The sequence below is a fragment of the Rhea americana genome, unplaced genomic scaffold, assembly GCF_003343005.1.
Source record: "Rhea americana isolate MKP2758 unplaced genomic scaffold, rheAme1 scaffold_49, whole genome shotgun sequence".
In the NCBI taxonomy this organism is placed as follows: domain Eukaryota; kingdom Metazoa; phylum Chordata; class Aves; order Rheiformes; family Rheidae; genus Rhea; species Rhea americana.
The window spans coordinates 1,633,711-1,645,411 of NW_028186634.1; the positions used below are offsets into that span (position 1 = coordinate 1,633,711).

At 35.0% G+C, this 11,701-nt stretch overlaps 1 protein-coding gene across 2 annotated transcripts in view; it reads left to right on the plus strand.

Moving 5' to 3' along the window:
- Positions 1-11,701, plus strand: part of PLEKHA7 (pleckstrin homology domain containing A7) — a 150,922-nt gene that overhangs the window by 20,329 nt on the left and 118,892 nt on the right. The gene's annotated exons all lie outside the window — the stretch shown is intronic.

Below are 11,701 nucleotides of genomic sequence, written 5' to 3' on the forward strand. Positions count from 1 at the left end.
CTTGCTTTAAAGGAAATTCTTTCTGAATAAAACTGAATACAGACTAAGTGTGTTCACTTTCTGGCCAGCCCTGCTTGGATTCTCAAAGCCTGTTCGTATAGGAAGTACTATTGTAACTGGCTCCAAGTAATTATTTTGAAAGTCATAATTAAGGTTTTGCTTGTGTTACTCATGGAATCCTGGCTGCTTTCCTTTATAAATTCTGCTCTAAATTGGCATAAACTGCAGAGGAAGCTTGTAGAAATCCACAGGTACACACCTATGGAACAGATGTAATTGCCTGCAGATACGTGCCTGGCTTGGATGTCTTGCTGCCAGTAAAGTACTTCAGGAACCCCTCTGGTTTAAAACTAGAGTCGAGGAGTGCTGACAAGCTGTGAYAACTCTATTTAAAAGTACACATTCCCTCCCTCTTCCCAGACATGCACGTGTGTAAAGGACAGGACCTAACTTTTGCGTGAATACAGAGCTGCAGAACTTGCATCTGTGCACGTGAGAAAAAAAACACGCTGAATTTATGGAAACAAGAGATACCAAATATCTTGTCAGAAGCTATATTCCAAATGATAAAGTTTTACAAAGGTATTACTAGCAATAGATATTTCCAGTGAAGACCTATACAGCAATCACACAGAAGATTCCAGGGAAATTTCCGTTGTTCAAATTGGTAAAGCACTTGGACACTACGATAAAGAGCCTGCTGTAGTATAAAGTGTTTGCAGTTAGCCTTCTTCATAAAGACAACGATAGCATTTGTTTGTGTGTGTAATGTGAATGGCACTTTTAAAGTAATGATGTTTAACTTCTGATGCTTTCAGAATGGCTTTGGAAAATGTCTTTAGTTAATAAGATTTATCACCTGAGCAGATTTTGCTTTATAGACTGAGTATTTTTCATAACAGTTTTCTAATTTGACAGGAACTTTTTTGGAATAAACACTTATTGAAACACATTCTAAATCATACATACTTCAAAACTCTAAACTCTTAGAAAAATGGATGATATTTTTGTATGGTGCCTAAGATACTTTACCTTTTTGCAACTCACTTATATTATAGGAGAGGAAAGGAATTGATGGAGGATATGTATAAAATCTTAGTGACTGTTCCTAAACATTTAATAGTTGGACACAAAGTTTTCCAAGAAATACTTGGGAGATGAATCAGCAGTATACTGTACGAATGAGCATTCTTTAGTCCCTACTGTACTTCTGGGTTTACTGTATGACTAGGTTTGAGAGGAAAAAAATAGATATCAAAACAGTACAGCATTACAGGATACAACTAGAGCACATCTGCTGTGTGGTTTAAAGATGGGACCAATTTCAGGGATGTTAATTTGGCCATGATACATGTTCTTACTTTCATATTACCTGTTGCCATTCTATTGCAGACAAAATCATTTTTAGTACAGAGTAAAATGCCACACCAAAGGAGTCTTTCTTTAGTACCATCATCTACRTGTGATATTTGAGAAGGAGAAAGAAAGGGAGAAAAGGTTTATTTAACCTGGAAATATAGCTATTTGAATAAACGATATGCCTTTGAGTACATTCCTTAATATTTGAGCAGTTTGCAGTTTTTGCACTTAAAATAGTAGAACAATAATAGAACAATTACTAACAGGGTGTATTTCAGTCTGTTTATTAAGTTTCTCCTACTAATACTTAAAAAGTAGGAGGATAATGAAGTTGATAAAATTGATAAAAGTTGCTTTTCTTTGGTACTTAGTGCACACTTTTTAAAATAACCATATTATTATTATATTTGACACAAAATAAGATATCTGTACTGTMTGCTAGGGTACATACACTATTATAGATGGGCCGGTTGCATTTACCAGAGTGTTTTCGTAGTGATTATTAAAGGAGAAGAAAATCTTGAAATATGACAGATGGTGTCTTGATTGATAAATCAATAAAAGCATTTGATTATGATTCAGCTGGTTACCTTGACAGTATCTTTTCCAAATATGAAGCTTCTTTAGCAGTTAGTCAAACTTATCATCCATTTTGTGGCATTTCTTAGCTTTTTGTTTTTAAGTTAAATAATGAAAACAGATGTTAGAATGTATGTTCCTTTTGAATCTTGCTAGAGTTGATCTGTGAACACTGGAACRGATAGCTGTTGTTTATTTCTGAAGAAKGTTTTTGATGCAATTAGATATTAGTCTAAAAATTTGTAGAAAGGTAGTTTGTTGTTTCTATATATTTAATAGAAGACATATATGTATATATGTATAGAAGACTTATATAAACCATCTTCTTGCCAAAGTTTAGATTACTTCAGCTTACAGTACTACTAATGTACCTGTTTGTTATGTACCCCTTTTAACATTGTTGTGGTATACTTGCTGTTGTACATGAAGACTTGCTAGATCTGTGTAACTGTAACCATAGCTGAGATCTTGTGTGACCTTAAATTCAGTTGAATCACGTGACTGCAATTAAGTCTCATTATGTGTGCTTCATAAGTTCCATTCAGTTATCTGGGCTGTAATCATCTGCAAAAGTAGTGGAGATGCTGTATTCAGCAGCCACGCGGAAGAAATACAGGAATGTGTAAACAGTGATCTGTGAATAGTTCTGTAGCAGTTACTTCTATCAATTCTATAGATAGAGTTGCCTGCTTCTCTCTCAAAGTAAGCAGTAAAGCAGTCAGCTCTTTAAATAAAAGTCAAAACAATGTTGGCAGTGTTGGCTGTTTTGAGACCCTTATGTCCTGCTTGTAACCAAGGCWCAGAACTTCAAAATACACTTCTGAGAACCCACCACTTCTTACCTTTAAGAAGTATATGTTTATTGGCACACTAATAAATTAGCGTACACAGATGAACAGCTGAAGTAATTAACAGTTTTATTCCGATTGTTATGTTTAAATCTCATATCTTGACTTTCTGCAGAAACTGTTTACCTTCTCTTTTCTTTTTGTATGTTGTCGCACTCTTTGCATGCATTTCTACCACATTTAAATTTTGGGGGGGTATGTTAGTGAGTATATTAAAAACTGAAAGCTTGATGGTCAGAAGTCTGCATTTTAAAATGGTATTTTTGTAAATGAAATGTTTCCACCTGTATGGTAAGTATCTTACTTTAACACACCTAAACGTTTTGATAAAGAGGTAAAATTTTAGGCTATGTGTCAAGGCTTGAGACCTCCAGTAAAGTTTTGGATTTTTGTAAAAGCCCATAATAAGTAGAAAAGGGAACAGAAAGACATTTTGGGGACTGTCTTAAAAATAATAATTTTCTATCATTAACTAAATTTTGGGCAGGATTTTTTTTTCTCTTTCTGGTTTGGAGTCTTATTGTATACTACTGTCCTCACTGCTAATCTAGTACAAGCTGCAGTCCTGCCTTAGAAAATGGGTAAATGCACCTTGTCAAGACTTTTTGTGATACCTATTTAACCATTTAAAGAAATTTTTGTCAGATTTGGCATAGATATTTTCTGATGGCAGTTCTGGGTTCAGTTTCTTTGCGTTCTTGGATATACATAACATAACTGATCCTGAGAACTCTTACTTATTGTCCAGTCTAAAAGTTGCCTTCTCAGTATCTTCCTATTTCTATCTGTAAAAAAACACACAAACAACCCCCCAAAACAACAAAAAACTTATTCTCCAGTGTATTTTTGTTTGCAAAGCACTTCCCCAGTGGCATTGATATATATATATATATATAATATGCTTGAAGACTTGTATACCTATATATAAAAATATACATGTATATATACGTGTCTGTGTAAATATATGTGTGTATTAAAACACACATTTAATTAAAGCTTTTTTGTACTATATATGCAAGTCTTATGAGTGAGGAACTTATAGGTATTCAGTGGTTGTTATGTTATGTAATTATGCATGCATAAGAATAAATACTGTGTAGTTTGAGGATATTCAATAGTATTCTTGACTAACGAACATTTCTGTATTGATGTAATTATCTAGGCATTTAATATTTTAACTCTTACTTGTTTTTAATGCAATCTAAGAATAAATGGCCTTGGCAGAATACATGGCTATTTAAAACAAACAGCCAGCTAACACAGTTGAATCAGAAAATATAAATTGGGAAGATTAAYGCCAAATTTAATTTCTTTTGTTCCTTTCATTCCTGAATTTTTACACTTGAAGAGGCATATTTTTACACTAGACTACAGAACTATATACAACACAACTACAGAGAGCTCAGATAATTTAAATGCTTTTTAATTGTACTGTGGTTTGTTTAGCATAAAGAAGCAGAGTGAAGTGAGACTTATGACAGATCTACAGCATGCAGAAACTAAGCATTTGCATGAAGTGAAAGTTCTGTGTGCAATGAAAAGTATTCATGAAAAATGAAGTAGTATTAGTTTTAACCATACTTAATTATTGAATGTTACTTTAGTAGAAGTGCAGTTTCACTTTTGCCCTTAGCATCTTCATTCCCTTGGTAATGTAATCCACTGAGACTGTCTTAGAACCAGTCTGCATTTGTACACTGAAATAACTTCTAGTGCTGTCAGTGTAGCTCTTGCAATTTAGTATGTCAAATATTGAGATATCAATGGATGTATGGGACTATAAAAGTGTGAAACAGTTGTGCATAGGCTTGTGCTTTCTGTAACTTACTGCCACCAAAGTCAGTTTTAAGAAATAAAAATTTTGTTTACAACACTTGTTTGAATGCCGCCAGTTTAAGGGAACATGAACAGGTAGATAAGTTATCAGAAAATGGCTGGCTGACCTTGAGGGATGCACTGGATTGATTTCTCTCCTTCTTCCATTCTTCCCTCATATAAACGTTGTGAATACTTCCTCTCTCTTTCTCCTCCAAGTTCCTCTGTCTTGGCCTGATTTCTATATTAGCAGGTTTGAGTATCCTTCCTAAGTCTTAGTGATCTGATGAAGCTTTGCAGTGATATGAAGATCACCTGAAGCAGATCCAGAGGACAGGTTATCTGTAAAACTGATACCAATAACTCAAATCAAAGATGCATTAAAAAGGTCTTATCAAACCTATTGAAATAATTAAAAAAAAAAAAAAAATATCTCCCAGACAAGCTTTAAAATATACACCTGCAGGTCCACTGATTTCCTAATACACTCACTTTTTGGTTGCCTTGTTTTATGAGGGTTGGATAAAATGTACTGAGTTGCTCTCATTAAAAAAAGACTGAAAAACAAAATGTCAATCTCTTTTAAATATTAATTTTTAATGTAACTAATATTTTAGTCTCACCTACTGTTAATTAGTTTAAAAAAAAGTTTATTTTCTTTATTAAATGAACATTTGACTTGTTTTAACATGCATTTTTACATACTGACCCCTCATTCAGTTGTGCAGAAATTCAGTCTTAGCTGTAGTAAGAGTAATATTTTGCCACACTTTAGATGACAGGTTTTACCATGTTTGCTAGTGCTGCTACCATTTACTGTTTGCTCTTTACCTTTAAAATAAATGAAAGTGAAAATTGAAGTGTTACAGAAAGGTGTATTTGGAATCTTGCTGTTACCGTGGATTGCATTTGATTCTTGTGATGTTGAGCTTTGGGAGACTCTTATGAATTTTGAAATATCAAGAGGATTTTAAAGAACAAGAGATGTATTTCATATTTTTGTTGCCTTCTGTGATGCCTTTAACAAGAATCTTGGAATGTGTTCTTAGTATTCTTGTCTAAAATTTGCTGCTGTGAATTACCTCTCATCTACTTTTCAACAGCTTATTTTCCCCCATTAACTTTTTTTATYTGTTCCCCTCAGCTCATTAACTTTTTGTTGTTGTTGTTGTTGTGGGAGGGGAGGGGGATGACTTGGGACTTCGCAATTCTTGTGAAGGTTCACTGGCTGCAGTTCTGCCAGGCTCAGTGAAGCTCCTGTTTCTTTGTTTATATGTATCATTTTGCCTATAGGGAGTTTATTTTAAAAGACTGATATTGCTGTGGTTCCTGGAGAGGTCGTGCTAAGGGTGTCCATGAGTCACGTGTCCTGATAAGACCTCGAGATTTCAGCAGTCCAAATGATTTGTTTGTAAAACAGAGCATCTCTATTCAAAAAGCTCTGCGGCCCAGCAAGCTGACTTTGGTCTTGCGTGGACTCAGTCATTTTATCATTGCCCAGTAAGCAAGCTTAGCCAACTCTTGTAACATGATATGCTGACCTTGTGGGTTTTCTGCACTACTTTTGTGCATTTCTCATGTTTTTGTCCTCCTTTGAAGCCATTAGCTAGAAATCATACTAAATCATTGTTTCTAGCAGCTTCAGACTTCCATAACCTGGATGTCACCTGAGCTAGTTGCTTTCATGTTCCTTTAGAGCTAGCAGAGAGAAAGGCATTTCTAGGGCAGCTCAACTGTTTGAGATCAGTTGATCCCTAAAATCACTTTCTTTCCACTGATGAAGTGAATGACTAGCTCTACTACTGATATTTGGAGATTAGAGGTAAATCTCGCATCATATCTTATGAGAAAGCTTAGAGTGCAGTTGTTTTCTACAAGCTCACTATCCAGCCAGCATCTAGTTGATGGTAGTTCTCTCAGTACAGCACTAGAAAAGTTGCTTACTTTTGTAGTTCTGAGTAAAGAATGCTTCTTAAAATTATTCTTAAAACTTACTTTCTGATTTCTGGATTTGTTGATTTGGTTCCCGAGAAGAGAACTTTCTCTTTGTTAGACAGTATTTTCAGCTTCCTATTGTTTTGGGACTGATGGAATAATGAGAATTTTATAAAAGTTGTTATAGTGTTGCCATTCTAAAAACCACAATATTATTCTTTTTAAGTGGRTATTTACTTCTCTGTTTTAATGTTTCCTGGGTTTCATTTAGCTGAGATGTTCTCAGGGATTAATCAAAGTTTGGATTCCAAAATATGGTCTGAACACAGAATCAGATATCTTGCTGCTTTTCAAAGTTCAGGTTGGCTCTAAAATGTATTCTTCCTGCATACAATTAAGCTGTTCAACGGAGCCCCTACTTCGCTTTTCATTTATGGCAATGGCTGTTGCAAGTTTAGAATGGCAAACAAGTAAGAAAATACTGTCGGCAGGAACATATCCAGCAGACAAAACTAGAGTGATTAGTCAGAAAATCTGTGACTAAAAAACTGAGGTTACAGCAGAATCTATTTTGAAAGTAAGATTATAATAAAAAAAATTTCTCCATTCTTTCCTTCAATTCAATATGTATCTATGTCTACCTTTCTTAAGATTATAGAATGAATGTGGAGGAGAATCGAGAGTTCTRAAAACAACTAATCTTGGGTACTTTTGCTTTCTGTTTGGTACCACCTCCTGAATCAGCTCCCCTCATCCCATCAGAAGTAAGCAATTTCAAATGGTACCCTGAAAATTTCCCGTTTACTCCTTAAAACGTGGCAGGAATTTCTTTGTTATATTTGATGAAGGTACTGTTTTTATTGGAGAGTGTGTGTGTGCGCGCRCGCTCTTGGTTGAAGTCATTGTTACCAGTCGTTAGACTACTTATATCCAATTTGTGGAAGTAGAAAAGCCAAAGGAATTAACATGCACCAATTTAGAGCCTGCCAGTTTCTGAGCATTTCTGTAGAAGCAAAAGACAAAAATAGTAAATTATGTGCTTTTGCCTTTTCAGATCATTAAAAGTCTGATCTAAAGCTGACTGATTTTGGTGAGTTTTGGATTAATATGTGGCTCAGTTACAGAAGCCAATTAATTCTTCTTCACTGTCATTAGAAGGTGAAGGTGTGAAGTCCCATCCTGACTGCTGTGATTGAGATGAACACAAACTGGYTAGCTAATACAGTTTCATGAGACACATTAAGCCATCTAAAGCTGAGCTGTCAATTAAAGGGATACTGAAATTTCCCCAGTAACTTTTCTCCACAAGGTTTTCATCATGAATTCTGAAACACTTGTGTAGCAACATGATCATCATGCTCACTTTTTTCGTTTAACTGAAAAAAACGGTTCATGTGAGACATGACTTTTGGCTGAAACACTTGCTTTCACCCTACTRCATGGCTGCACAAGCATTGGTGCTTGTACAGGAGAAGCATTGTGAAGGCAGGAGGTGGGACTGTTCATTTCAGTAATAGTGGGACCTTAGTTGGACTTAAGCCTCTTAGAAAATGGCACTGTCAGTGGAAATATGTGATAAACAAGAATTGAGCAGCACTCATCTTCAGAGGTTTAGACCTCCCAAGGGACTAAGCATTCTCTGAGATTTGGCAGTAGTCTGTGAAGGATTATATGCTTCCCATTTGAAGTAATTAATTTATTTTTATGTTTATGTTCTTAAATTCTTTTAATCTAATCTTAGTTTTCTTACCCTGTCATATTGCTGAGCAAAACTATAATGGCTGTAAGTAACTACAAACAATGTATAATTAAAATGAATTAGTTTTACCTGTGAAAGGTTACTTTGGGTTTCATGTGAACTTTGAAATGAAGTTGATATACCAGAAATCCTTTGATAGAGATAGGAAAATTTAATAATTTGTTAGATGACATATGTATTTAAGCTTTATTGCAAAAACTTCAAACTTCTGTTTTAAAACATCAAATGGGTAGGTTAGAAATGCATTTATGTAAGAAATGTATTATGAATGTATACAGATATGTATCATTTTAACATAAAATTTAGGTTTTAAAGGATCATTTATGGGGAGTGAGTATAATGTAAGAATGTGCAAACACTTAGGCTAGCTCAGTCTTGTGTTCTGGTATGCTACATAGACTTTTCCTGTAGAGATGTGATCATGCTTGGTGGTTGGTTTGTTTTGCTGCTCTTTGAGATCAGGAAACTGAGTAAATTTCCTTTTCAAGGACTATGCAAAATGGTAAGATGTTATTTTGGAGCATGGAGAGTTACTTTTGATTTGGATATTTTTGTCTTTTTTTCCAAACAAGAAATACAAAAGGAACATTCAAGTCTACAGCTGTGGTGGGAGGACGTGGTTTGTGCAGGGACACAACGTACATTCCATTTCATGAAACGTAATTGATACGGCATTTAACAAATTGTTTTACTTAACAATTTCATGAAAGACCAGCTTAATTCTAAAGATGTGAGAGTCCTTCTTGCAAGGTTGCATACCTTTCCTCCAATTCAACAGAAGACATTTGTTGCTAGGATGTAAAATGGGTTTGTGCTGCTGCAGAATGTTATCCAGGTATTTCTGGCCTAAACCAAATTACAGGAGACGTACTTCTGTGTATGTCAGTAAGCAGAAGGATTACCTGACCACATACAGTTCCTGGTAAGCAAGTTGATGTGATTAATTTAAGTCATGTGAATTGTTCTTTGTTCTTTAAATGTTTACATAGTCATGTTGAAAATTTGCAATTAATCTGTAGTCTACTACTTAGGCTACTAAGGTTTTATTAGCAGAGCTCTAAGAAGGAAGCCTATTGTTAGATTTATTCATCTTTGTGCTATTGACTAACTGCAAAATAATTTTCATAGATGACAAAAACTTGTGTTTGTAACATGGTGAATTTGGGTGTTGTCCTATTTCTAATACTGAATGAAGTCCAACAAAGAACATAGTAAGTGTAAATTTTGGGGTTTTTTTGTTTTGTTTTTTTTTTGTTTTTTTTTCTCCCCTCTAATAAAGCTTACCAAAATATTTGTTTAAGTTTTGAGAGTTGTTTTTGGCAAAATATGTCGATACTTTGGAGAGGGAATTGGTAACAGTAATTCTCCCTTCAGAAAATCTCTGTATGTAGAAAGGGATGACTGGGATATAAACCAGTAAAAAGTGATTACAGATATAAGCTCCAAATCAATTGACAGATTTTTTCAATAACAGAATACTGATTAATGTAATAGTAATACTTGTCTTTTTAAAGAACAGCTTTCCTAAAGATGTGCTGTCACTCACTCAGTTCCCTGCATTCCTTCCTCACTGGAAATAATCAGGTTGTAATTAATGCGGAATCACAATGATGTTGGGTGCCTCTCTTTTGATGAGGAGTTTTCAATATTACAAAAAGCAGCTCAAAAAGAATTTTATTAAATTACAAAAGCAAGTTAGATAATCAAATTCAAACAAAATATCTCTTCAGAAATGGCAGGCAGGCACAGTACAAAAATTGAGCTTTATTGCTACATTTTAAAGAACATATATATATAAGCCAAGGAAATTTCTTGGTGAATCTGTATGATAGAATGATGTATGGTTATATACTGGATTATTGAGTATTCTTGAGACATCTTTACTCATTCCATAACAATACTGACATAGAAAGTAATTAAAAAAATCTCTTTTTCAGACCTGTTTTTGAGGAACATCATACCTTTCAAAGTAGAAGTAATTTGTAAATTTTTATGGTTCAAAGAGCTCACTGTTCACACCTCTCTCAGGTGGACAATGAGCATTAATAGTGTAATTTAACTTCTGTGTTTCTTTCTTTGCTAGAATTTCGTCTTTATTTCAAATAGGAACCTTCAACTTTTATTTTTTCCTAAAAATAATGGAACCATGTTAGTTTTCTGGACAGTGCAGCCAAAGTATGGAATGAGCTCTCTCTGAGCAGAGTCCTTCTGGAAACTGCAAAAGCTGACCCCTGTAACTTTGTCAAACCTGTTTCCATTTGACAGGGACAAGGAACTTCTCATTTGAATCTTATGTTGAGGCTTCCAGATTTGTCTTTTATCAGCCCATGCTTTTCTTTAAGCTTGGCTTATCAGCTTGTCAGTCACTGTCAGAGAACTAGCCTATTTTGATAAGCTAGTTGGTGTTTGTGAGCCAGTGGTTATCTGTCCTTTTCCTGCTGCCCTCCCAATACTGCTTATTCTCATGAACTTCAAGTGTGTAGTAATCTCTTAGTGTAGATTTGTAACTTTTTTTTTTTTTTTCTTCTACATTTCCTTATTGTAATAGAGTGGAAAAATGAAGATCAAGAATGAAATTTGTATAACAAATATTTCCATATTTAATGTTTCAGAACAGTAGTATGAATCTGGGCTTGTATATATTGCAATCAATGCCAATAATTAGTAAGAATCAGTTAAGAACTACTTGGATAGAATCATGGAATAATTTAAATTGGAAGGGACCCCTTCAAGCCATTTGATCCAATCCTCTGTTCCATGTAAGGCCAAGTTCAGAGTAAGTGAACATGGCCCGGTTGAGTTCAGAAAATCTCCAAGGACGGAGTATCTCTCTAGGTAACGTGACCCAGTATTTGACCACTATCAATATGAAGAATTTTTTCCATACCGCTAAACAGAATTTCTCTTGCTGCGACATGTCTGTAGCCTCTTGTCCTTTTGCTGTGCACCTGAGAGGAGAACCTGGATCTATTTTCTCTATAATCAGCCATTAGATGAGACTGTGATGAGATCCTTCTCCAGGCTGAACAAATGCAGATGTCTTTTTTTTCCTTCTCTTGTACATCGTGTGCTCAGGGCCTGTAACCATCATGGCTGCGTTCTGTTAGAATCCCTCTGGTTTGTCAGTGTTCTTGCATATCAGTGCATCTATGCATATGATCATTGTTTATGTGAATAAATTTAGTACTTAGTGTTCTGCTAATATCCCTGACAGCTTTTAGCTGTAGGCCTTATAACCTCCTGCCTGTATGAAGGATGATGAGAAGGGGGCCCAGTGTACATATGGAAGAATTAATCTGAGGGAGAATTCATATGGGAAAGGAGTGCAGTAGGTGCAACAAGTTAGGAGAGGAAAAGGAGTGGAAGTCAGACATACAATGGAAGAAATTTCACTATATGAGATACA